Source organism: Carettochelys insculpta, chromosome 6 (assembly GCF_033958435.1).
Source record: "Carettochelys insculpta isolate YL-2023 chromosome 6, ASM3395843v1, whole genome shotgun sequence".
In the NCBI taxonomy this organism is placed as follows: Eukaryota; Metazoa; Chordata; order Testudines; family Carettochelyidae; genus Carettochelys; species Carettochelys insculpta.
In genome coordinates this window covers 27,835,644-27,860,660 of record NC_134142.1, presented here as the reverse complement: position 1 = coordinate 27,860,660, position 25,017 = coordinate 27,835,644, and positions in this window count along the sequence as shown.

The following is a 25,017-nucleotide window of genomic DNA, read 5'->3' as shown; positions in this document are numbered from 1 at the left end:
TCCCACCCTCTCCCCTCCCACCAAAAGAAGCTTTGCTACAAAATGAGCATTACTAACAGCAGCGGGGCTGCTATAGAAAAGAGAAGAAAAGCTGGGGGGAAAGTGCTACAACCTCTCATCTCTGCAGCAACTTTATTATGCCACTTGACACAGCTTGAGGGGAAAACCAGAAACTGCACAAAAGGCAACATTTAAAAATAACTGGGTTTTTTTTTTGGTCCATTAAAGCTAAGTTTTTGTTGGTTTTTGTTTTGTTTTGTTTTTTTAAACAGCTCAGACAATTCCCCCTCCCACCTCTTAGGAACTCTTGTGAACAATTTATTTCCTCTTAAGTCATTTCAAGCATTTTAGTTGGAAAAAGCAAAGAATTCAGGCCACCCATCAACACACCCAAATTTTTCAGTTGTCTCTAAAAGGTCACACAGCTGCAGGTCTACAAACTAGCTGTGACCAGGAGGAGATTTGGGGTTACTGGATAAAGGATTAGATAAACTCCTAGATGGCTTTGCTACCCAAACAATTCTCGCACAGGTAAATGAGCACACCAAGTATCATATTTAGCCTGACAATGAAAAAGATCACTTTTTATTTCTGAGGCAACTTGTATACTTTCTATGCACCATGGAAACTTTTCTAAGATATAACCATTTATTATTGGCTCAATGGACCAAATGTCATTTACACCAGGAGGTCCAATCCCCACTGGCTAAAGAGCCATGTTTAAAAACATACTTGCCTCATGGTATTTGGATGTGAAGAGCGAATTATGCTCTTCTCCTATAAGATGGACAATAGTAATATTCCACAAAACAAAAATGGTACAGACTGACACGGTTACCTCTCCATGAATATAATACTGGTCACCCTGGGGAGCTGTGAGTCTTTATTTATATTTCAAAGCACTTTGAGAGCCTATAAAATACAATGAATGTGAGCAACTGATGTTATCTCAATATTGGGGTGGAGATTTTGACTATAATTCCTCAGCAGAATTACACCAGTCAGACTGCAGAAACAAATTCTCCCTGTCCTCTCACATCACAGAAGGGCCTCGTATCTGAGTGCAGATCCTTTTCCACTTCAGCTACTCATTGACGGATCAATACCAACATCTCACATCTTATCCTTCTGTTTTCCACTTTGATGATTGATAGACGTCCTTTGGAACTCTAAACTGGGTCCTTATAATCATAGCCCACTCCTGGTCTTCATCCCCTGATAAAAGGAAGTAGCAATGAGGCAAGTTTCTCTCTCTCTGGGTATAGACAAAAGACAGTTGGGTCCCACTGGAGTTTGATCCACAAATGACAGTGCTCATAAAAACAGGGCAGCCATTATGAGGAAGGAAAGGCCAGGGGGATGACTCTGCATTTCCCTCAGGATCTCAAGGAGTCTGCTAGCTTAGATTTCATGGTAGTGCACATGATATGTGTGCCTAGAGAGAGGGAGAGAGAGAGAGATGTGGGTGGTCTCTGGAAATCAAGTCTATGCGCAATGCGGGTTTATTCTTTGAATTATTTGGGTAGCCAGCCCTGAAATGCAGTGTGGCTTCCAAGACAGAATTCTAATGCTCAGAACTGGGTATGGAGGGGTTTGCTCTTAATATTCAACATCAATATCAAGGCCTTTGTGAAGCAGGGATTTGTTTAGTCTTCCATAAGAGGAGTCTCTGAAGATTTCTGAGGGTTGAGGATAAGGCCTATCCAAGCCACTATTCTGCTGTATCAGAGTTCAGTCTACCTCATCCACTCATTAACAGCTGTACTGATCGGAATAGCAAAGTCCTGCTCTGACCTCAGCCCCCTATAAGCTAAGTAGGGATGCAGGGTAAGGATTATGGTTGGTTTTGAAACCTTAAAGATGAACTTTTTGACCTTCCTTTTTTATTCTAATTCAATGCTAAATAAAATATTGCAATGTTTTACAGCATTTACACTAAAATAACATGGTTATATATGTATAATTTTATATCTATCTCCAAAACCTTTTTGTCTGAGAATCTAAGATTATCATCACCATTTAGACAATGAACATTCTCTGATGTTTTTGTCATTGCTCAGAATGTTCACAAAAATAAACTTTAATGTGGTTCAGGCTGATATAGAAGTAGATTTATCTCTTTTCACTGTTTCATTAAATATGCTTTTTCCCTTTAAATAAGAGATCACAGCAGAGTTAATTTATATGGAGTCTTTAGTGAGGGACTATTTGACCCTCAGTGAAATTTAATCATTCAATAACCAGTATAGATAATCTCTAAAAATAAACAGACATACACAAAGAATTTAACTCTGGGTACACAACCTGTCTGAGAAAAGAACACTTTGATGGGCACTTCACGATAGCCTAAAATAAATCAACTATTGATGGAAAGTGACAGATTTTCATTATTGTGATGCTTAAAGGTATTGCTGTAATAAATTGGTTATTCATCACACATGACAATAAGGTCATCAGGTTTATTTTAGCAAATGCAAGGAAATTTAAGGGTCATGGTTTTAAAAGGCAGAAAATTTGTGCATGCTAATGTATATCTATTTTTTTTCTGTGTACAGTTGCTATGCTTCTGTGTGCTAACAAGTAATGTGCAAGTGCCTAGCTACTCATTTCCTTATTCAATTACTTGATCAGCTGTTCAAGTTGTGGTAATTGCCAACACAAATGTAGGTAGATATGTCCACATGCATCTTTTGCATATAGGCCTGCACCTTAAAATTTTACTTCTCAGTGTCTTTTTTTGAGTCCTTATTCAATTGCCATGGTATCTTAATGCTAGTGCTTAACAGATAAAAACTTCTTGGTCCAAATTGATATACCTAGCTTATGCTTTGTTTTAGTCCTCATGTCCAAGTAACATCTCAGTCTCTTCTAGGGTACAAATGTTTTTGATCCAGCTCTGCAGCTACAAAGCTACCTGAGGTGGGGCAACTTCCACACCGCCTTTGTTTGAGGCAGAGTGTGGAAGGCACAGTCTAGCTCATCAATGAGACTGAATAAGGTTTTAGCATTTAGCTCTTGCATGGCTTTTGCCTTATAAGAATTTATGCTTTATCAGGAGGTGTCTCAGGTTACTGAATTAATCTAATGATAGCAAGTAGTAACGACTGCTGTTCATTAGCATAAATTTTGCTTAATGGGGAAGCATTCAGCAGGTGCCAAGTAACTGCATGGTCAGTTGACTCTGTCAGGTCAAATTAGACTCAAATTATGGGATTTATGAAAATAAGCTTTTCCTGAGGCTAAGGACAATATGTTTTTCTGATCTGGTTTTCGAAATTCAAAGGGAAAGAGGTAAATAAAGAAATCAACAAGCTTAAGCAGAATTTGCAGCCAAAAGGTTGGCTTTGCTCAGAAGTCAGGAAACACTTAATCAGTGGTCTAACACAGGTGCAGGCAGAGCCACTTCCACAATATCATAGTGCTGTTTCATTTCCATAGTCATGCTCATGCAGCTAACTTGATACTTCTCTTTACACGTATGGGGCACTGTGACATCATCTTGTGTCCCCTTGACAAATGACTTGAACACTTCCAATTTGTAAACCCTAACAAATAGGTTATCTCAGCAACCTCCCATTTACAATTCTGTACAGAACTTTGTTTATAGTGACATACAAACATCATCCTCTTTCGTGGAAGAGATGAAATCTCTCCATGCAGAGATCTCACCTTACTCTGGCTTTGCTAGACCTTCTCTATCTTGTTTCCCCTTTGCACTTCTTTCCTGAGTGTGCCTTTCTAATTTTCTGGTTAAGACGTTAATGAGCTCCTTAGCTTCCCTCAGTTCAGACCGATCTAGTAATTAAACCCATCGTCTCTCAGTTAGACCTTTTTCTGGGGAAACTAACTGGTCTTATGGTGACCAGAGTGCTGGATCAACTTCTGGCTCACAGCACTCTGTCACAGGTACTTGGGAAATAGTTACAGTTCCTTGACTCTTTGGCTGTTTTATGCCAGTTGCAATTGCAGATGAAGTTGGAGAGCCACTCTGAATTCTTCCAGTTGGTAATGGTCACCAGCTGGGGACATCCTAGCCACATATCCCAAGTCATTCATTCTTTCTCTGCATGCCCCACACTGTGGCTGCATGCATAAGAATAGTATTGAAGCTGACTGAGCTGATTCTGTGCTCTCTGAAGTCTCCACCAAGTCAGGAGGAATCAACAGGTAGGAACACAAGGCCACTTCCTGCTCCCTTTTGCATCAGCCAGTGGTGCAAACGGAGCAGAAGAGCTCTGCCCATTTAATTCCTCTCTCTGAGGAAGAGAACACTCTTAATTTTGAAATAACATAACTCACACCTGGCCAACAAATCCTGCAGGGATTTTGTGAAGTCATCTGATTAGTCAATTGTCACTTATTTCAGCTTGAGTCCCTTCAGGATGATGACATTCTAGCTTCCTCCAGATGCATCTTGGATTTAGCAACTTTGGCAACATGTGCTTCTGTAATGGTCCTGCATGTGGTGACTTTTGTGATGCTAACCTGAGACCTCTGAGAATTCTGAAGGCAGTACTACCAATGATCTCATTCTATGATCTGTTCTTTGAGGAATCAAATGTTGACGCCTCTTAATCCTGTGTCAACAGGTGTCTGGGACATCTCTCTGCTACTGCTGACTGTTTCTACAGCATATGAACAAACTCTGCTGTGGAAGTAACAACTTGTGTTGGCTTCTAGCTGTGAAAGTTTGTTTTCAGATAGGCTGGGTGTTCAACTGTCACTTTGACCAGTGGATTGGTATATCTGTCATATGGACCTGAAAAAGAGCTCTGTCTAAGCTAGAAAGCTTGTCCCTTTCATCAACAGAAGTTGGTCCAAAGGAAAATGTCTCACCTGCCTTGTTTCTTTCATACACAAACTGTTAACTTTCTGTCATAGGGACTTTCTTATATATGTTTGTGTTATGATGCCCAGATCCTTGAGTAGTGCCTCTAGAGCAGTGATACTCAAGACTGAGGCTTTTGAGCCAAAAGTGGATCTTTAATGTGTCTTCTGCAGTTTTTTACAGCACATATTAAAATAATGATTTTTAATTATTAACCAGTCTAAGTTATTAATGAGAATGTTTTTGCTATGTTGTTAACTGATTGCAGTTGATAAAATAATACTTGTTCAGTCATTTTGCTCTGTGTGTGCGTGCGCGCGTGCATGTGTGTATATAATGTGCATGTGTGAAATTTAAAATTATACTTTTAAAATTAAAATATGGTGAGGTAAACAAAAAGTCTCTTATACTATTAGGATATGTATCTGCTATTCTCACAGTAAAATGACTGACCAAGTATGATTATTTTATCAACCACAATTGGTTAATAATAGTTTATAGAATCATAGGATTGTAAGAGACCTCAGGAGGTTATCGAGTCCAATCCCCTGCTGAAAGCAGGAGCAACCCCAACAAAATCATGCCAGCCAGGGCTTTGTCAAGCCAGGACATAAAGATCTCTAGGGAAGGTGATTTGACCACCTCCCAAGGTAACTCATTCCAGAGCTTCACCACTCTTGTAGTTGTGATGGAGTGGGGGGAGTGCATGTGTGAGACTCAGGCTGGATGTGTGTGAGACAAGCAGAGCAGCTCCCAGTGGCTAAGGATGACCCTGGGGCTATAACCTAGGCTGGCAGGTAACACCTCTGTCCTGAACAAAGAGGAGCGAGGAGCTGAGCTGGGTTTGAATTGGAGGGGGCAGTTAGAAGCTGGACGGGAGAGGGAGCTGGAAGGCAGCCAGCCGGGTGAGGGGGAAGCTACACCCCAGAGGCGCACCCCTCAGGCTCCTCTCCCCAGGATGGGTTGGGATGACGGTCTCTGACTGCTGCACTGACTCTTCTGTGAGAAACTGGGCCTCTGTCACCTAATAAACTTCCTATTCTACCTGCTGTGTGAGAGTCACTTCTGCCTGCGGCCAGGGTGCAGTGCATGGGGACCCCTGAACCCCATCACAGTAGTGAAATAGTTTTTCTTAATATCCCACCTAGACCTCCCCCACCAAAATTTGAGACCATTGCTCCTTGATCTGTCATCTGTCATCTCCAAGAACAACCTTTCTCCATCCTCTTTGTAATCCCTTGTTGGGTAGTTGAAGTCTGTCATCAAATCCCACCCCCTGCTTCTCTTCTGTAGACTAAATAAGCCTTTCCTCATAAGTCATATGCACAAGACTCATCCTTTTTTTGTCACCCTCTGCGGGACTCTCTGCAATGCGTCCACATCCTTTCTCTAATGGGGGGCCCAGAGCTGGATGCAATACTCCAGATGAAGCCTCACCAGTGCCAAATAGAGCGGAATAATAACTTCTCTAGATCTGCTGGCAATGCTTCTACTAGGGCACTCCATTAGCCTTGTTGGTTATGACGGCACATTATTGCCTCATATTCAGCTTCTCATCCACTGTAAACACCAGGTCTTTTTCTGTAGAGCTGCTGCTTAGTCAAAAGTTGGTCACCAGCCCATAGCAGTGGATGAGATTCTTCTGCCCAAAGTGCAGGACTCTGCACTTGTCCTTATTGAACCTCATCAGATTTCTTTTGGCCCAATCCTCCAATTTCTCCAGGTCTCCCTGGACTCTACCCATACCCTAAATCTTATCAACCTCTCCCAGCAAGTTTAGTGCCATCCACAAATTTGCAGAGGGTGCAATCCATTCCCTTATCCAGGTTATTAATAAAGATTGTCAACAAAACCAGCCCCAGAATCGACCCATGGGATACTCCATTTGATACCAGCCACCAACCAGATGTAGAGCTGTTGCTCTTTACCCATGGAACCCAACGTCTAGCCAGTTTTCTAGCCACCTGACAGTTCATTTACCCAATCCATACTACTTTAACTTGCTGGCAAGGATACTGGGGGAGATCACATCAAAAGCTGTGCCAGAGTCAAGGTATATTATGTCCACTGCCTCCCCCACATACACAGAGCCAATTATCTTGTTATAGAAGGCATTCAGGTTGGTCAGGCATGACTTGCCTCTGGTGATCCAGGCTGATGGCTATTCTTGATCACTTTCCTTTCCTCCAAGGTACTTCAAAACGGATTAATTGAGGAGCCCTCTCCATGATTTTGCCAGGAACTGAGGTGAGGCTGATGCATCTGTATTTCCCCAGATTCTCTTTCTTCCCTTATCTAAAGATAAGCATTTAAGTTGCCGTTTTCCAATTGCCCTGATCCTCCCTCAGTTGCCATGGGTTTTCAAAGATATATATTTATATATAGTTCCACTATTATACTGTTTAACTAGGACTATATATTACAAAAGTAAATCAAACAATGAATTCACATTACTGTGGCTCTGAGTATCATTGCTCTAGATGCAATTGCTATACAAACAAACAATAATATTGGGTATTTCTTTTGTTTTTTTTCCCAATTGCTTCTGTAAGCTTAATATTTCGTTAGGTTCGTATAACTCAAGTCTTATTAGAAGTGAAGTCCCTGTTATCTGCCTATTAGCATTTCTGCTGGAGAAGCTAATCCTTCTGTGATGTATTTCTAAGTTACAGCAAAACTAGATAAAGATCTTTATTTTCAGGTGCTCTGATAGTGTGGTAATCTGGAGGCCATTTGCAACCCTAGGCTGATAGGTATTTAAGCTTTCTTTAGAAGATTTTTCTCTGAATACTTCTCTTGGGCATCTTATTTTTCTGCGAATGTTTTGCAAAGAGATGATGTGCTCAGATTGTGATGGCAGATGGTTACACTAGAGAAGTTTCCTAGGTCCACCCAAAAAGCTAGCGCCAGTGCTGAGTATTCTTCTTAGACTATCTGGGCTATGTCTACTGAGCGATTGGGCAGCAAAATGGCAAATGAAATTTAATGTGGGTAAATGTAAGGTAATGCACATTAAGAAAAATAACCCCAATTATACATACAATATGATGGGGGCAAATTTAGCTACAACAGATCAGGAAAGTGATCTTGGAATTATAGTGGATAGTTCTCTGAAAACATCCACGCAGTGTGCAGCGGCAGTCAGTAAAGCAAATAGGATGTTAGGAATAATTAAAAAAGGGATAGAAAATAAGACAAAGAATATCTTATTTCCCCTATATAAAACTATGGTACGCCCACATCACGAGTACTGCGTGCAGATGTGGTCTCCTCACCTCAAAAAAGATATATTGGCGTTAGAAAAGGTTCAGAAAAGGGCAACTAAAATGATTAAGGGTTTGGAACAGGTCCCATATGAGGAGAGGCTAGAGAGACTGGGACTTTTCAGTCTAGAAAATAGGAGAGTGAGGGGCGATATGATAGAGGTATATAAAATCATGAACGGTGTGGAGAAAGTGAATACAGAAAAGTTATTTACTTGTTCCCATAATATAAGAACTAGAGGACACCAAATGAAATTAATGGGTAGCAGGTTCAAAACTAATAAAAGAAAGTTTTTCTTCACACAGTGTACAGTCAACCTGTGGAACTCCTTACCAGAGGATGCTGTGAAGGCCAGGACTCTAACATAATTTAAAAAAGAGCTTGATAAATATTTGGAGGTTAGGTCCATAGATGGCTATTAGCAAGGGGTAAGGTATGGTGCCTAGCCTTTTGTCGAAGGCGGGAGATGGATGGCAGGAGACAAATCGCTTGATCATTGTCTTCGGTTCACCACCTCTGGGGCACCTGGCATTGGCTACTGTCGACAGACAGGATACTGGGCTAGCTGGACCTTTGGTCTGACCCAGTATGGCCGTCCTTATGTTCTTATGATCAGTCGACAGAAGTTACTGTTGGAAGATACCTTCTGACAAAACTTCTGTCAGTGGATCACGGCTAGACTCCAAAGCAGATCACAAGAGCAATCCATTCTCAACAGAGAGTGATCAGACCACCCAGCTACTCTCTCAACAGAACAGCCAACCGGAAGCACAGCAGACAGGACGCCCTGGGTCCTGGAAGCCCTGTCTGTTGACAGAAGGACCCTTGGAACATCCAAACTGGCTTTCTGTTAACAGATCCGTCGTCAGAGGCATTCTGCCTCATGGGGAAGTAGCAGAATGCTGTCAACAAAAGTGCTACGTTCTGTTGATTGACTGTCAACAGTTGTTTTGTTAACAGAACTCCCAAGTGTAGACATAGCCCTGCTGTGTTGAAGTGGAACAGCTATCACTTTGTAATAATTCCATTCTAAGCCTACAACACTGCAAGTGTAGAATCCATAACTACTCTACTGACAATTTTTGTAATCCAACTTATATGAAAGTCTTAACTAAGCCAAAGAAAGTCTCTTGTTCTGATTCAATAATTAGAACTAAACTGGAAGGCTGTGACCACACTTGGTCAAACCTTCAAAATGGCCATGCAAATGGCCAAATTGAAGAATACTAATAAGGTGCTGAATTGAATATTCAGCGCCTCATTAGCATTTGCATGCTTCCGGCCATGGCACTTCAAAAGTGCCACTTTCGAATGTGCACAGCTCAGTATGGCTACACTGGGGCCTTTTTGAAAGGACCCCGCACATTTTGAAATCCTCTTATTCCTCTCAGCTGAGGGGAATAAAGGGATTTTGAAATGTGCAGGGTCCTTTTGAAAAGGGTCCCCACGTAGCTGCACTGAGCATGTTCGAAAGAGGTGCTTTCAAAGCGCTGCACCCAGAAGCATGCGAATGCTAATGAGGTGCTGAATATTCAGTTCAGCACCTCATTAGCATTCTTCAGTTTGGCCATTTGCATGGCCATTTCAAAGGTTTGGCCAAGTGTGGCCACAGCCGAAGAGTAATCTGAGAGATTCTCTTGTCAAGAGTGGAGGATGCAAATTTCTGAGGCAGGTTATGGTATTCTGCTAAAGACCCCCTATTCTAATCCTAAAGTCAGGAGTAGGCCTATAATCCTATAGTTCAAAAACCCAGATAGCGTGAGTGGAAGGTTATCCCTGCTTGCCTCCCCCTCCCCCCGCAACTCACTCAGAAATCCCAGGGAAGGTCGTCCCAACTCAGACAGGGCCTTGGAGTTTGGAGGAAGGGATAGTTGCCCTGGCAACCACATTCCAAGAAGAGGCCATGCAAGTGAGAACCAGGATATAGCACCATCCCATTTGCTGTCCCAGACAGGTACTCAAAACAAATATGTTATCGCTCTATGCTGTTACTGTTTCTTTTGTGTTAATCTTCTAGATAAGCACTCTTGCATGTGCCCATGGGAAGGTGCCATCACTGCTCTTGTAGACTCATCATCCATGTTATTGTGTGCCTGCTTTGTTTAAGTATCTTGTTAGGGAAAACCACTTGTACTAGAGGTAAAATGTTCTATAAGCAATGGGTGGAGATACTATGTAACCTTTTTAGATTATTAGCTTATTGTGCTCATTTCGTCTTGCTGCTAGGACCTATCCAGGCATGTGTGACACACCCATGCTGTAGTCCCCACCCCCCCGCATCAATAAGCTATATAACCAACTGTAACCTATTGTCTGGCAATGCTCCACTGAGTCCTGATGGGCGAAGTGGCCCTCCACCAGCTCTGTGTGTAATAAGCCCTCCTGCTTGCTTCATACACGGTGTCCAGACTTTGTTCCAACAAAGCGTCTGGGTATTATTATCCTTGACCAGTTCTGCAAAGGCTAAAAACATTTCCACTCACTAACTGGTAAATTCAAAAATAGCAGCTAATATAAGGAGGATAGAAAATCAGAAAGATATAACATTTCTTAATGTGTAATACATATATAGCTGTATTTAAGGAAATAAGTCGTCTTCCCAGCCACAAAATAGTTGTAACCCTCGGTTACCCAAGTCTGTTTCATCATAAATTAGAGGAATTTAAATTTAATCTCTTTCAACATAAATCCAAACACTTATTAATAAAGGCACCAACATAAATGCCTATTTTACAGTAGCTCTAAAATCTATGGGTCAAATTTTACTCTTACCTACACCACATAGTTTGTGTCCACCTGCTAGGATAATTCTTTGTGAAAAGATATATGAAGGGTAATATTCCCTCTTTCTTCTTCTGTGATGTATTAGTTGTGAGATGTCTCTAATTTCTGTTTTAAGGATTCTAGTTCAAAGAAGAATTCCTCCTTTCAGGCAGCTCTGAACAAAATTGTCAGAAAAATTAGATGCATGAATAAACAGGATGTAATCATACCTACATTGCATATTTTCCATCATTCTGGTTGTTCGTGAGAGAGGGAGAGAGAGAAAAAACACCACTGAAACTTCCAGGAAACTAATAAAACCTTCATGATGATTTAGAATCACAAAAACATCTCAGCTACTCTAAAAATATGAGAAGCGTGGTATAATGGACCAGATTGTCAGCTGGTGTAAATCAGTATATCTTTATTGAAGAAATCAGGGTCCAGACCAATACGCTGTTAAGAGAAAGGTATGTGGAAATTGGGCACAAATTGGATAATTTAAAATAGATATTTCAAAAATTTTCATTGTATAGGCTTTTCCATACCATTCATCAACACTCACTATCTTTTCAAAACAAAAAAGCAGTCAAGTAGCACTTTAAAGACTAAAAAAACAATCTGTTAGGTGAGCTTTCGTGGGACAGACCCACTTCTTCAGACCATAGCCATACCAGAACAGACTCAATATTTAAGGCACAGAGAACCAAAAACAGTAATCAAAGTTGACAAATCAGAAAAAAATTATCAAGGTGAGCAAATCAGAGAGCAGAGGGGCGGGGGAGTCAAGAATTAGACTAAGCCAAGTATGCCGAAGAGCCCCTATAATGTCCTAAAATTTGCATCCCGGTTCAAACCATGTGTTAATGTGTCAAATTTGAATATGAAAGAGAGTTCAGCAGCTTTTCTTTCTAAAGCAGACTGAAAATTCTTCTTCAGTAAGATGCAAACACTTAAGTCATTAACAGAATGGCCCACTCCATTAAAATGCAGACTAACTGGTTTGTGGATCAGGAATGTTTTGATGTCTGTTTTGTGCCCATTAACTCTTTGTCTGAGAGAGTTTGAAGTCTGTCCAATATACAAAGTATCTGGGCATTGTTGGCACGTGATGGCATATATGATGTTAGTTGAGGAACATGAGAATGTGCCTGTGATTCTGTGAATAACCTGGTTAGGTGCAGTGACAGTATTGCCAGAATAGATATGTGACAAAGCTGGCAGCGGGCTTTGTTGCAAGGAAAAGTCCCAGGACTGGTGTTCCAGCGGTATAGACTGTGGTTGTTGGTGAGAAGCCTCATAAGGTTGGGAGGTTGTCTGTAGGAGAGAACAGGCCTGTCACCTAGGGCCTTCTGGAGTGTGGCTTCCTGATTAAGGGTAGGTTGTAGGTCTTTAATAATTCGTTGCAGTGGTTTGAGTTGAGGGCGAGTGGTGTTCTGTTCTTGGATTTTTGGGCCTATCTTGGAGTAGCTGGTCTCTGGGTATTTGTCTGGCCCTGTTGATTTGTTTTTTTATTTATCCTGGTGCGTAATTCAAGTTTATGAATATTTGGTAGAGATCTTGTAGTTTTTGGTCTCTGTCAGTTGGATCAGAGCAAATGCGATTGTACCTAAGGGCTTGACTGTAAACAATGGATCTAGTTATGTGTGCAGGATGGAAGCTAGAAGGGTGTAGGTAAGTATAGCGATCAGTGGGTTTCCAGTACAGTGTGGTACTGATCAGGCCATCCTTGATTTGTACTGTAGTGTCCAGGAAATATATCTCTTGAGTGGAGTAATCGAGGCATAAGTTGATGGTGGGGGTGCAGATTGTTAAAGCCTCTGTGGAATTCTTCTACAGTCTCTGTACCATGGGTCCAGATCATAAAGATGTCATCAATGTATCTTAAGTAGAGGAGGGGTAATAGGGGATGAGAGCTGAAGAATCGTTGTTCCAGGTCTGCCATTAGTAGTGGCTCTGTCCCACGAAAGCTCACCTAATAAATTGTTTTGTTAGTCTTTAAAGTGCTTCTTGACTGCTTTTTTGTTTTGATAGTATATAGACTAGCATGGCTCCCTCTCTGTTACTATTCACTATCTTTTCAGTGAGTATGCCAATTTACTGCAGCTGAAATGCTTTACTGAGTTGTATGGATTATAACAAAGTTCTTATGTGCACACAAAACCAGCTCTCTTATTGCCTGGTGGGTAGGGCTCTTGGCTGGGATGCAAGAGCTACCTTTTTTTCATTCCACATCACTATGAATCAGGCCAAGCAGGGTCTTGAATCTGGTCTCCTGCATTCCAGGGCAAAACTCTGCACCCCCAGGCTGGGCACATGTGGGCAACCTAACTCCATTTTGGCGAAAGGTTTTATCTTGATTGCAATGTGGAGCAAGATCCAATTTTGAAACCTGGGAAATTACAGGCACTTCCCACCACTGTTCTGATTGGCCAGAATTCCAGCCAATCTGAGCAATGGTATGAAGCCTGTGAGCAGTTCTGCTGAGGCCGCTGCTGCTCCCTCTCCCCTTCCCCCACATATGGGGGAACAATCAGAAAGAAGCAGCAGAGCCCTGAGCGATTTCTTCCCCCTGGCAGAGCCCATGGTCTGGGTCTGTCCCTGGTTTGCCTGGTCTGGACCACAAGGCACAGGGCTCCAAACCCTCCACCCCCCGGTGGGCAGAATGCCATGGAGAGGAGACCTGAGCCTCAGTGGCCAGATCCAGACAAGTAATAGTCTGGATCCAGACTGTCGGCTGGGAGTTCCTCACCCTGACCTAGAGGGTTTTCTGTTTGCTATGACTATCAGGTTTACTGACCACATAAGCCACTCATCAATGAGCAAACTCAAAATCAAATTAATAGAACACAATGAAATATATTTGTGTAATAGTTACACAATTAACACAATGGATACAACCCTGCAAAAGCAAAGAAAGGAGTAGCTAAACTGCTGAATACATGCCGTCTACTCCTTCTCTCATGAGCACACTCCTAGTACCAGCCCAACAGTACAGCACGGGGCCATGCACCACAACTTGAACTGTGTGTTTTAGTGCTGCTACCCTCTCCAAGCACAGCTGACTCTGCCTCTCTCTTCCTTTTGCACTACTGCTTCACATTCCCTCTTCCCAATAGGAATAGATGTGGGCTTTTGGTGCAGTAGCTTAATGCAAGTTTGTAATTTGTGTGAACTGTTTTATAATCTCCCCTGTCCCCGATCTTTGGTTACTGAGGTGGTTCCAAAGTAAAACGCACCACTAAACATCAAGGAAACATTTTTGACTATTCAGTAGAAGTTAGTAAGACCATAACTCCTTTGGGCAGTAATATTATGCCTCCTTCCAGCCCATGCCATTCACAATATGCCTCTCTTTGATCATTGCATGAGTACTTTTAGAGACAAATGTGGAATGACAGAATATGTATTATTCACAGTTCTAATATGAGTTAGCTCCTGCCTCTGGCTCACTTGCCTTTTCTGTTTCATGGCATAAAACACGAAAATTCATCAGCAAATCCCCAAATGTCCACCTGACTTACAGAGAGAAATTTCCAAAGGCTACAAGCTGAAAGAGATGGTAGGCAGGGACCCTGGCTGTGTAGGAATGTCATGCTAAGGAAGAAGTCAGTTCACTGCTGAAACTCACTGGCTGTGGGGATGCTTGTTGGCTGTGAACTGACACTAGGGAAAAAGACCAGTTGGCTGTGTCTACACGTGCCACTTCTTCCAGAAGCGGCACACTAATGAGCTATCTGGAAGATGCTAATGAGGTATGGACGCAAATTTTCTGCACCTCATTAGCATATTGGCACCTGGTTCGGAGTCTGGAAGAAGCTCTTCCGGACTCCAAAGTACACGTGCAGACATGCGGCCTGTGGGGATCTTCCAGAAGGAAACCCTCTTTCCGGAAGCCCCTTCTTCCCCAAAATTAGCATCTTCCAGATAGATCATTGGTATTCCGCTTCCAGGAGAAGTGGCATGTGTAGACACAGCCATTGAGATTAGCTGAAGAGACTAAAAGACATTTCAGTGGGTGGCAAGTTCCAAAGGTGAATGCTCCTTCTTCCTCTTTAATTTTCTTTTAAAAGTAATTGTACCTTTCAACTATTTGAGTTTGACTGGGTTATTTTCACTAAGAAGGAGCTTTAAATTGTGTATAAAATAGACTCATGGGCTATAAAACTGAAAGGGCTTTTTTAAAAAGAGGTTAAAATGTTCTTATTTGTCAAAATATATGTGGGTTTTGAGAAAACAATGTAAATGCAAATGGGTAATTTCATGTGGACATCTGCAAATGGCTGAAATTAGCTGGACTCAGCTAGTGATTCTTGAGTTGTTTCCTTTGCTCATTGGTTAGCTGTATAGGAGAACCCCATTTATCCAACCTACCTGAGAACGAAGGATGGTCGGAGACACCCTAATGTTTGGATAATGGGTTTCTACTATATTTCCTGAGCCGTGTCTACACATGCACGCTACTTCAAAGTAGCGGCACTAACTTCGAAATAGTGCCCGTCATGGCTACACGTGTCGGGCGCTATTTCAAAGTTAACATCGACGTTAGGCGGTGAGACGTCGAAGCCGCTAACCCCATGAAGGGATGGGAATAGCGCCCTACTTCGACGTTCAACGTCGAAGTAGGGACCGTGTAGTCGTTGCGCGTCCCGCAACATCGAAATTGCGGGGTCCTCCATGGCGGCCATCAGCTGAGGGGTTGAGAGACGCTCTCTCCAGCCCCTCAGCTCAATGGTGGCCGTGTGGAGCAGCCCCTTAAAAGCCTCCTCCCCCTCCCTTACTGTGCAGGAAGCTGAGGGAACGTGCAGGCGGCAGCCCAGACATGCGGCCGGCCTGCACGTCCCTCAGCCACCCAGAACAGGGCCAGCACCTGCCATGGCTGCCCGGCAGCCCCCCCAGGGGACCCCCCGCAAGGGGAGCCAGAGCAGCCAGGCCAGCCAGGCGGGCAGCCAGGCTGGGAAGCGGCAGTGGGGCCCCTCCTGGACGGAGGCCGAGCTGTGGGACCTGCTGGGGCTCTGGAGTGAGGAGGAGGTGCTCCAGGTAATGGGGAGCAAGAGGCGGAACGTGGATGCGTTCGCTCGGCTGGCCGAGGGCCTGGCCGCCCAGGGTCACCCTGCCCGCACTCCTGACCATGTCAGGAGTGAGGTTAAGGAGCTGCAGCAGGGTTACGCCCGGGCCCGGGATGCGGCCGGCCGATCTGGGGCTGCCCCCATCACTTGCCCCTTTTACAGGGAGCTCAGGGACATCCTGGGCCCCCGGCACACCTCCTCCCCTCTGGCCACCCTTGATACCTCGGCCGACGAGCCCCAGCAGGCCCTGCAGCCGGAGTCCACCCCGGAGGTAAGCCCCGCACCCTGGGGGCCCCCCCTGGAGCCCACCCCCGGGCCATCGCGGCAGGAGGAGGCGGGGGGGGCGGGCTCCTCCTCTGCAGAGTCCGGGCTGCAGATCCTCCTCCTGCCCTCCCGGAGCGGCAGACAGGCGTCCGCCCCCCGGGGATCTCCGGACCGTGGGAGTGGACCGACAGGTATGTATCCCCCTCTGGTGTACACCCCTGGGGTTGAGGGGCGGGGGTAATAGATATGTGCCCAGGGCCCTCCACATGCCCACATGGCCATGGCCCCAAGGACAGCAGGGCCATGTCCCTCACAGGAGTGCATCAGCCCCTGCCCCCACCCCCAGCACGACAGTGCCATGCCCCATCCCCGGGGCAGGGGGGAGCGGAACCTCGAGGGTCCCCCGGGAAGAGGGGGTGGGACACCCCGCAGCAGCAGCAGCAGCAGCAGCAGCAGCAGCAGCAGCATGTGATGGAGTGGGGGGAGTGCAAAAGGGAGACTCAGGCTAGATATGAGCAACAAGCTGAATAGCTCCCAGGGGCAAAGGATGATCCTGTGGCTACAGCTGGCAGGTGACACCTCTGCCCTGAACAAAGAGGAGGGAGGAGCCGAGCTGGCTTGGAATTGGGGAGGGAGGGCGGGGGCCACAGGTAGAGGCTAGGGGAAGGGAGAGCTGGAAGGCAGCCAGCCTGAGGAGGGGGAAAGCTACACCCCAGAGGGGCACCCCTTGGGGTCTTCTCCCCAGGACGGGTTGGAAGGACTGTCTCTGACTGCTGTGCTGTCACTTCTGGGAGAAACTGGGCATCTGTGGCCTAAGAAACCTCTCCTGTCAGACCCTGCGGAGTGAAGTGAGAATCGCTCCCACCAGGGGATGGGGTGCAGTGCAGGGGGACCCCTGAACCCCATCCATCACAGCAGCATCTCCCGGGGACGGGGATGGGGAACCTGCAGCACAGGGCTGGGGGGACAAGGGCCCCGGCTTGGGGCCCACACTAACGCCTGTCTCCACTCTTCTTCCCCCCCTCCTCCTGTGTTCTGCAGCTGCACCATCGGGAGGACCGGAAGAGAGCGCCGGTGAGGCATCAGTGGTCCCGGAGACCCCTCCGGGGCCATCGCTCCAGGCAAGCCCCTCGGCGGAGGATCGACCGGCCCCACGGCGGGCAAGACGGCGGACCCAGCAACACCACACGCCGGCGACGGACCCCCAGCTGCTGGCCATCCATCGTCGGCAGCTGGAGGTCACGGAGCAACGCCTGCGGGTGGAGCAACGCCGCCTGAACCTGCAGGAGCGGGCGCTGGCCTGGCATGGGGGGCCTACATGGACACATTCAACCGCCTGGTGGACTACTTGGCCCCCCATGCTGCGCCGGCCGCCGCAGCGCCCGCCCTGCCTGCTCCACCCGCCGCACCACCTGCTGCTCCGCACGTCGCCGTCCCGTCCGCCGTCACTCTGCCACCCACCACCGAGAGCTGGACCACCGAGGGACACCTGGGGCCAGCTGAGACTCGCCGGACATATCTTGCGGTCCGCCCGGCCCCCAGCCAGCCCCGGACAGGGCTGCGGCCGAGGCGGGGCTCCCGGCCGCCCACCCCCAGTGCCGGACTTTAGGGGCGTGGGGCCCGAGATGTGGCCCCCCCGCCCTTGTATATAGTTACTTTCCAGAAAAGGACTATGATGGACAGTTCCATTGATATTTGTGCCCCCCTTTGCCCCGTCCCTCCCCATGTAAATAGTTCTCCCCTTCCTTATCATCCCTGGTTTTCTTTTTATTGAACAACAGACCCATATTATTATATGCAAACTTCTTTATTATTATTGTTTTATTTGTACAGATTACTTTTGTTAAAGACGTCTTGTATATAGTTTGTTCTTGTTTTAATTATAGTTACAAAAAACAGTTCTAAAAGAAAAACCAGTTTAATTTTAGCCACAAGTGCGTGCTGTCATTTGTACAGGAGAAGTGGGGGGGAGTGTGCTGTTGGGAGCTCTGTGGTGTGGGCGTAGGGGCAGGGAGTGTTGTGGAGGAAGGGCGGGGGGTGCAGTGGGGGGCCTGGCAGAGTTCACCCCACGGCCTCCTCGAAGTGGGCCCGCAGGGCCTCCCGGACCCAGGTCCCTTCGGGGTCCACCTGGCGACTGGGGGCAGCGGGTGGCTGCACGTCACCCCTGCCGGCTTCCACAGCCCAGCCCTGAAAAAAGGCCTCCCCCTTGCTCTCCACCAAATTGTGCAGGGCGCAGCAGGCACCCACAATCTGGGGGATGTTGGTGGGGCCCGCATCCAGGCAGGTCAGGAGACATCTCCAGCGCCCTTTGAGGCGGCCAAATGAGCGCTCCACCACCTGGCGCGTGTGGTTCAGGTGCTGGTTGAAGCGCTCCTGGCTGGCAGAGAGATGCCCCGTGTACAGGTGCGTGAGCCAGGGCCGGAGAGGGTAGGCCGCATCTGCGATGACACAGAGGGGCATGGTGGTGTCCCCCACAGGGATCTCCCGCTGGAGGATGTAGGTCCCCGCCTCCAGCCGGCGGCACAGGCCCGAGTTCCGGAAAACCCGGGCGTCGTGGGTACTGCCAGGCCAGCCCACATAAATGTCCTGGAAACGGCCGCGGCTGTCCACCAAGGCCTGGAGGACCACTGAGTGGTAGCCCTTGCGGTTGATGTACCGTCCTCCACTGTGTTGCAGGGCGCGGATGGGGATATGGGTCCCATCCACAGCCCCGAAGCAATTGGGGAAGCCCAGTGTGGCAAAGCCCGCGATGGTGGCATCTGGGTCCCCCAGCCTCACGAGCCTGTGGAGGAGCATGGCGTTGATGGCACGCACGACCTGCAGGGAAAGCACATGGGAGAGCACCAATGAGGGGTGAGCAGGATGTGCGTGGCCCAGCCCTGCCCTGCCCTGCCCTGCCCTGCCAGGGCCCCCCTGCCCTCCTCCCCCCCCCGTGGGTCCTCTTACCTCCATAAGGACAGCCCCAACGGTGGCCTTGCCGATGCCAAACTGCTGTCCCACGGATTGGTAGCTGTCTGGAGTGGCCAGCTTCCAGACAGCGATGCCGACCCATTTCTCCACTGGAAGGGCACGCCGCATGGCAGTGTCCTGGTGCCTGAGTGCGGGGGTGAGCCACTGGCACAGCTCCATAAATGTCTGCTGGCTCATCCTGAAGTTCCTGAGCCAGCGGTCGTCGTCCCACTCCTCAAGCACCAGCCGCTCCCACCAGTCAGTGCTGGTGGGGTAGCTCCACAGGCGGCGGCGTGTGAGGCGGGGGGGGGGTTGGGGTGCTGCAGGGTTGGGGGTTGAGCCCTGCTCCCCTGGGGGCCGCTCCTTCTCCGGTGTGGCAAGGAGGTGCTCAGCTGCCTCCTGCATGGCATGGATCAGGGCGAGCCCTGCTCCTGCCGGGAGGGCTGGGTGGACCTCTGGCGGCGGCGGCGGCTGCTGCTGCTGCTGCTGCTGCTGCTGCAGCTGCTGGGGGTCCATGCCTGTGTCGCCCGAGGTCTGTGTGCCTATGGCTCTTCAGACCGCGTGCTGTGCAGGCTGTGTGTGTCTGGGAGGGGCCCTTTAAGGGAGAGGCTAGTTGTTGCCCCGGAAGCGCTAGTCCGCCCTGTGTCCCTGTCTGCAGCTGTGCCTGGCATCCTGATTTCGATGTGTGCTACTTTGGCGTGTAGACGTTCCCTCGCTGCGCCTATTTCGATGCGGTGCTGCCCAACGTCGAAGTTGAACGTTGACATTGCGAGCCCTGGAGGACGTGTAGACGTTATTCATCGAAATAGACTATTTCGATGTCGCTACATCGAAATAAGCTACTTCGAAGTAGGCTTCACGTGTAGACGTAGCCCTAAAGCCACTCAGATGCATCACCCCAGAGAAGGGCTATTTATTTATTGGAAACTGTAATGAAGGGACCAGCTGCCATGGCGGGACCAGCTGATCCAGCAGGGCCAACTGCCACAGTGTGACTGGCTGCCATGACAAGACCCGCTGCTGCAGAGCTAGCTGCCATGGCGGGATCCACTGCCCCAGGGCTGCTACCGTGATGGGATCTGATGCTGCAGGGCCAGCTGCCGCAGGGGGGACTAGCTACCCTGGCAAGACTTGTTGCAGCAGGACTGGCTGCCCTGGGCTGGAAGAGAAGAACCACCTGCTGTGGGGCTTGCTGCTGCAGGGCTGGCTGATTGGGGGCAGAATGTGGGATAATATGGAGCATCGGTTAAGCAAAGGTTGGATAACAAGGGTTCTCCTGTATTTTGCACTATTTAATGATATTGCTTCTCTTTATGAGCATTTTATTATTACCTAGTGTTAACTCAAGGATCCTAGATGCCTGTAATCTGCAAGACAGCAAGGCGCAACCTAGACTAGTGAGTGGGCCACATGAGTGGTCATCCTTCATCTCAGTGGGCCACAAGATTGTCATGACCAAGACAATTTCCTGGAATAGGGTAGTTTTGTTATCTGCACTTGCCTACCTAAAATTTGCAGAGTGTGCTGACTGACCTTTGCCAGCACTTTGGTTGGATTCAGGGGGAGTGCATGGGTCTCACAGTCAGGATTGTGTGTAATTAGCATGCACCTCAATTCATGTGTCCTGGTCTCAAGTCCTTGTAACTTTTGTAATACTGCTTGGAAAAAACAAATATCCACATGGATGAAAACCAGCAGAATCTGGTAATCCTGTGCATGGGGCCCAAGAGATTTAAAATGTTTTCAGGGTTAGAGCTAGACAGAATTTTTGAGGAGAGAGGAAGAGCAAAAGCCCCAGATGAACTTAGCAGCAGAGTGAGCTGTCACTGAGTAGGGTGACTCATTCCAGGAGAAGACCAAAAGAGAGAGATAAAAATGTGATGAGTGTCACCAGTCAGGATGCTACAACAGGATAAAAAACGTTCCAAGATATAGTACTAGCAGTAAAAAATATTCAAGCATTTTTAAAATTTCTAGTATGGTAACTTAAATCCAAATTCAAAACTTTGTGTGAATCCCACCAATACCAAAACAATACCAAAGAAATCACTTGTTAAGGCAGTTCTCATGTATGTACTTTAACACACCCACATCACCCCACCCAAAGACACTCAATGCTTTCCATAAGTATACGGAGATATATGCATTTCACAGAGCTGGAAGGGACCTCCAGAGATTGAGTCCAGTCCCCTACACTTACAGCAGGACCTATCACCATCCCCGACAGACTTTTTTAAATCTATTTGCCCAGATCCCTGAGGCTGTGTCTACAGAAGCCCCCACCTTTCAGAAGGGCCATGTTAATGAAAGAGTTCAAAAGATGCTAATGAGGTGCTGCCATAAGTATGCAGCGCCTTATTAGCATAATAGCACCTGTGGCAATTCGAAAGTACTGCTTTCGAATCACGAGCTGCCCGTATAGCTGGGGGCCTTTTGAAACAACCCCCCAGTCTTCGAAAGCCTTTTCTTTCCAAAACAAATGGGAAGAGAGGGATTTTGAAGACTGGGGGGTTGTTTCACAAGGCCCTCAGCTACATGGGCGGTGTGTGATTAGAAAGTGGCATTTTCGAATTGCTGCAGCTGCCGTTATGATAATGAGGTGCCACATATTCATGACAGCACCTCATTAGCATATTTCAAACTCCCTCATTAACATGCCCCTTCCGAAAGGAGGGGGCTCCTGTAGACACAGCCTAAATGGCACCCTTAAGGACTGAATTCACAAACCTCAGTTTAGTAGGCCGGTCCTCAAACCACTAAGCTATCCCTGCCACCGAGTTCTTCTGTACTTGCAGCACATAACCAATCCCAACACACACCCTCAGTTACTCTAATCATACCTTCCATGACATTACAAGTGGTAGTTGTAATATGAGAGGATTCACTCTCCAAAGCAAGAACTACATATATCAGTTAATGAGAAACATGTGCATGTTACTTTCTTCCCATCTTGGATTGATACTTTTACACATGCGAATAACTAAGTATAATTAAATACCTAATATGGAACTGAAATAGAAACTAGTCGGAGACATAATGTTCCCATTCTGGTATTAATTTCACCCAAAGTCATTCTGTGTGTCTATCTGTATATTTATACTCTCCCCATTATTGTGCTAACTGAGGTTTTGTGTTGGCTCATTGCAGAGATCAGGGACCAGCTGTTAAATTTGGATCACCAAGTCTTCACACTTGTCTTTAAAAAGCCCAGCATGCTGTTGCACTAAATCAATCATAAACAGCAATAAGGTTTCCCCAGAAGTAGAGGAATTCACATCCCAGGGTTTGGTTTTGGCCAGTCTCTAAAGTGAAAGTGATTTTTTTTCAAGCAGCCACTATTCAAACTGATTTAAAACTTTTAGGCTGAGTGTAGGAAGTAAATTAGCACAAAGTAGTGAAGGTCTGTTTCATTTACAGATTAGGCATTAATTTGCCAAATAGCATTTAACATGCACTTTGCAACCCACTCAAGGGCAAACAGCCAAGGTTCTCTGTGGATTTGTGGGCTACGCTGGCCAATTAGTGTCCTGCAGCCCAGATTATCATTCATGTTTACTATATAAGGATAATTCAGGACTTCTAGTGCCTGTGTCTCACAGCTCCAATGAATACTCCGTGGCACAGAAAGTCAATATTGAATGCTAGTGAGCATTAAGGTCACCTAAAAATAGAAATCTCTGAGGAGAGAGCAGATTAGTTGTCAGGGACCAAAGACTAAGGACAGTGTGTATATCTGTATATGGAGGAAGAGGATAGCGGTATTTGCCCAAATGTAACAATGAGGCAGCTGCAAATGGAACAAAGAGGTGGTTTTGAATGTATGACAGAACTATAAAATAGGATTTTGGGGACTGGATGTCTTAACAGATGGGATGTGGTACCTCTGGTTTAGCAGTTCGAATCCAACTGGGCCTGCATAGTGACAGAGAGTCACTAACATCTGTCTGGTGACCTATGTGCTGTGCGTTTGTGGTCTCAGCCAACATTCTGCAGACAGGCCAAGTGCCCTCATTACCAAAACCACCAGCAGAACTGGTGTCTTCAGTCTCAGCCAAGGGTCTAGCTCCTTACAATGCAAACAGAGATGGGCAAGGTGTGGCTAGTGAGGTAGGTGCAGCTGCCCCTTTCTCACATCGCTTTGGAAGTTCTTTGGGTGGTACTAAACACAATAATTAATTGAGTGCAAGGCCTGGGATTGTGCCCAGCTTCTCCACAGGGTGATGAACACAAGGGCCTCCCATTCCCATCACTTGTAAACCTGCTAGGTGCAGGCCTGAGCTCACCCTGAATGCATTTAAATATCTTTTATTAAGCACTCAGGTTCAAAAATGCACCTGTGTGTGTGTATGTGACAGAGAGAGAGAGAGAGAGAGAGATTCTTTCCAGGTGGGGCAACCCAAGTGGAGCAGTGGATGGGTGCATGTGAGTGAAAGTCACTTCCATACCCTCCCAGTTCTGAGCTGTGGTACAGGCTGTTGTGACACTCAGTATAATTGAGAACTGCCCTAGTGTTGCTCTGAGTTACAGCAGCCCCCTGGTTCTACCTATGGCTTATTGGGCTGTAGCAGCATACACTGTGGCCCTGTGAGTGCCTGTTCCCAGCATTCCTACATGTCTGGTTTCCAGGGGAACTAGCATATGGACATGCATGGAGGCAGTCTCTACATCAGAGGGAGTCTTCTCTTGCCAGGGCCATCCTTATGAATACTGGTGCCCTTCACAGCCTGGGTTCCTGCATCCCCAGCCCCCATTAGGGAGCCGGGCAGCAACTCTTGGGGTTGGGGGAATTTTGCTCAGGGATGTGGGGGAAGGAAAAGGACAGGGAGGCTGGTGGGGAACAGGCAGAAAGGGGGCTGTGGAATTGGGGTCACTGGCATTGGGAGGTGAAATGGTGGCTGAAGGGTGGGGGATTGGGATGAGCCAACTTTGTCCAAGGCCAGTGCTAGGCATATGTGGTATATGTCACTACTTAATTTGTTGCACAGAAGTGCCACAAATTTAGTGGTGCCCTATACAGCTGTGTATTCTGGGTATGCCTAAGGGTGGCCCTGCCTCTGGAGATGTTTGATGTTTATCATCCCTCTGTACTACCAAACAGGACAGTGAATCCTTCCCTTTGGTTTCTGCACAAGTACAAATATTAATGGACAAAACCTGAGACCAGAAGCCCAACAACAAAGAGAAAGGATCATGCTCATGTTGTTGGATTTGCAAGTGGAATATTTATTGTGAGTGAGCATTCCCTGACCCGTTTCCCTACTTTTTTTTTAATTGATACCACTCTGGTGAGTAGCAGCTAGGGCTGGGGCTGGAAAGAGAGTATTTAAATGTGCAAAGTAACAACTATATAGACAGAACATTTTTTTCTCCTGACCACAAATAGTGAACTTATAATTGCAGCTATATTTTATTTTATACCCAACTAGGGGGTTAGCCATGCCATCTCTTTCTCTGTTCTTGAGATCGTGGTATTGAAATATCAAATAATATCCCACACAATCTCCCCTTTTGTCAAAAACAAAGCCTTTGTATCAAGAATGAGATAGACCCCAAGCTAATTTAATGTACTTGAGCAGCCCCCACCATCACCCTCTATAACTTTTCATCACATACCTTGTTCTCCTCTTATAAATCAACACCAGCTCCCTTTTGTATCACACATGGCAGAAATGGCTCTTAAACTAAGATAATAATTTCAAAAAAGAATTATTGAGAGATCTCAACAAATAGCTAATTCTTGCATTTCAAACAGCCAGGCCAGTTAAAATTGACATCAAGCATTGTGTGTGTTCCTTGGAGAGGGTCTTCAGTACTATGTATCTCATGGGTGTCATTGGATGTAATTGTTGCCATGCTAAATATTCATGTATGAATAGTCTG